The sequence below is a fragment of the Eriocheir sinensis genome, chromosome 38, assembly GCF_024679095.1.
Source record: "Eriocheir sinensis breed Jianghai 21 chromosome 38, ASM2467909v1, whole genome shotgun sequence".
NCBI classification, from domain to species: Eukaryota; Metazoa; Arthropoda; class Malacostraca; order Decapoda; family Varunidae; genus Eriocheir; species Eriocheir sinensis.
In genome coordinates, this window is record NC_066546.1 from 8,605,622 (window position 1) to 8,608,838 (window position 3,217).

Below are 3,217 nucleotides of genomic sequence, written 5' to 3' on the forward strand. Positions count from 1 at the left end.
AAGGTTGAGACAATTTGTAAGGTGTCAGGAGGAAAGTTTAGAAAGAAAGGAAAGAGGAAGGGAAGAGGGGGAGGAGGGAAGAGGAGGGGGAGGAGGGAAACGAGTTCGTGTGGAGAGAAACTAGAGTGAAGGAAAACACGGAGAGAGGAACGAAAAGCGGGAGGGATTTAGCGGAAGGAGGAGGAGACGGGAGGGAGAGGGAAGGAGGGAAGGAGGGAAGGAGGAAATCGAGGAAGTAAGGGAGGAAGGGGGAGTCGAGGGTGAGATGGAATAAAGGAAAAAGAACGGAAGGAAAAAAGAAAATAAGGAACTCTCGAGATATGAAAGAGATAAAAAAGGATAAGGACGAGAGAGAGAGAGAGAGAGAGAGAGAGAGAGAGAGAGAGAGAGAGAGAGAGAGAGAGAGAGAGAGAGAATTTTCATTTGCAGCATATTCTTGTAATTTCAATACGAACGCTTGTCGCTTACATGTAAAGATTCTGCATTTTTCGATTTATGCATTTATATATTATTATTTTATTGCTATTTATTTTTTGTTACTATTTCATCCTTATTCATCTACTTTCTAAAAATGATGAATGAGATTTGTATTCATTTTAGTGTTTATAGTCTGCACTCCGCTTCCCAACCAGTCACCACCATCACTATCACCACCATCACTATCACCATCATCACTATCACCACCATCTCTATCACTACCATCACCACCACCATTACTATCACCACCATTACCACCACCATCACCACCGCCATCACTATCACCACTATAAACACTCGCCTGCGCCAGAACGGGCTGGGCCGACCATCAGGCCCCACCTGGAAGAAGCCTTGGGCCGACCATCAGGCCCCACCTGGAAGAAGCCTTGGGCCGACCATCAGGCCCCACCTGGAAGAAGCCTTGGGCCGACCATCAGGCCCCACCGGGAAGAAGCCTTGGGCCGACCATCAGGCCCCACCTGGAAGAAGCCTTGGGCCGACCATCAAGCCCCACCTGGAAGAAGCCCTGGGCCGACCATCAAGCCCCACCTGGAAGAAGCCTTGGGCCGACCATCAGGCCCCACCTGGAAGAAGCCTTGGGCCGACCATCAGGCCCCACCTGGAAGAAGCCTTGGGCCGACCATCAGGCCCCACCTGGAAGAAGCCTTGGGCCGACCATCAGGCCCCACTGGAAGAAGCCTTGGGCCGACCATCAGACCCCACTGGGAAGAAGCCTTGGGCCGTCCATCAGGCCACACGTGTAAGAAGCCTTGGGCCGACCATCAGAACCCACCTGGAAGAAGCCTTGGGCCGACCATCAGAACCCACCTGGAAGAAGCCTTGGGCCGACCATCAGAACCCACCTGGAAGAAGCCTTGGGCCGACCATCAGAACCCACCTGGAAGAAGCCTTGGGCCGACCATCAGGCCCCGACTGGAAGAAGCCTTGGGCCGTCCATCAGGCCCCACCTGGAAGAAGCCTTGAGCCGACCATCAGGCCCACCCTGGAAGAAGCCTTGGGCCGACCATCAGGCCCCACCTGGAAGAAGCCTTGGGCCGACCATCAGGCCCCACCTGGAAGAAGCCTTGGGCCGACCATCAGGCCCCACCGGGAAGAAGCCTTGGGCCGACCATCAGTCCCCACCGGGAAGAAGCCTTGGGCCGACCATCAGGCCCCACCGGGAAGATGCCTACCGGGGCAATAGTCAGAAACTTAAAAAAAAAAAAAAAAAAAAAAAAAAAACCACTATCACCATCATCACTATCATTATCACCATCATCACTATCATCACCATCATTATCACCACCATCTCTATCACCACCACCATTACTATCACCACCATTACCACCACCATCACCACCACCATCACTATCACCACCATCACTATCACCACCACTATCACCACCACCACCACCATCACTATCACCACCACTATCACCACCACCACCACCACCATCACTATCACCACCACTATCACCACCACTACCATCACTATCACTATCACCACCACCACCACCACCATCGCTATCACCACCTCCACCACCCCCACCACACCATCAGAATTGTCACCACACTACGCCATCATCACCATAACCTTCAGGACCATAACCAGCACCACAAATTGCCACCACCACCACCACTACCACCATAACCATCACCCCTTCTATCACCACCATTACCATCACCACCACCACTGTCACCACTAACATCATTATTTGAGATGTTCTGTCGATTCGGGTTTTCTACACGTACTCAGCTCCATAAAATTGTTTTCGATTTTGCAATAGGATTTTATGTTCAATTGGTTATCAGTGGGAAACATCAACCCTCCCGTATCCAATGAACCTTATCTCGTTGGAGGTAAAAAAATATCCATTCCTATAACAGTTTTCACAAGTAGGAGGAACCTTAGTGTCATATCGTCTAGTATTCTTTATTTTTTTACTTTTTTTACGTAGAAGGCAATGTTATGTCGTTCTACGTTCTATATTATATCGTTTTCTATTTATATTCAGAAGGAGGAGCCTCTTTATGTCATCCCATCGTGTTTCTATCGTGCTTTTATCGTAATCTATTCTTCCCTTTCTTTAATTTTCATTCGTAGAAGACATGTTATCTCGTTCTATTTTCTTTATGGTATCGTCTGTTTTTCTTTAGCAGGAGCCTCATTCTGCCACCCTATTGTGTTTCTATTGGGTAGGAGGACCACTTTCTGATTACGTCGTGTCCTATCCGTGCATCTACTTCGATCTGTTGGCTGGCGTGCAAGGGGTCGCGGTCGGCGTTCTCGTGTTTGGGAAATGGCTTAGAAGACTCGTGTTATTCTTATCGCATTCGTGTCGTCGAGTTGTGCCACGCTTCTCTTATTGACGTGGCTGGCTGGGCGTCTCTTTGGTGCGTGTGGGCCGTAACATTCTCTCAGAAGTGTTGAGGAGCAGTGGCAGGCGTTGGCGGGCTTGGAACGTGACGTGACAGCTTTCTTGGGGGGCTGTGGGTCGTAAGGAGTGTTCTGGGGTTGGGGACGTAGCCAGGCTCATCTGTTAGGGAGTCGTGCGTCTGTTTTGTTGTTGTTTTTGTGTTAAGGTCATCGTGTGGTTGTTGGTGTTCTCGTGTTGAGCGTGGCGAGGCATCTCAGTCGGAGGCGTCGGAGCACAAGCCGCCAGCCTCCTGTCTCTCCTCCCGCCCTGCCCGCGCGCCACCCTCCTGCCCGCCGCCAGTATGCACCAGGCTGTGTCGGGGT

General features: G+C 50.8%; 1 long non-coding RNA gene across 1 annotated transcript; it reads right to left on the reverse strand.

The window, feature by feature from the left end:
* Positions 1 to 760: 760 nt before the first annotated feature.
* LOC127008814 (uncharacterized) lies at positions 761 to 1,662 on the reverse strand. The gene is made up of 3 exons (XR_007761362.1): positions 1,480 to 1,662; positions 1,027 to 1,165; positions 761 to 956 (listed from the first exon to the last, which is right to left on the reverse strand). It is a non-coding gene; the product is annotated as an uncharacterized LOC127008814 (long non-coding RNA).
* Positions 1,663 to 3,217: the final 1,555 nt, after the last annotated feature.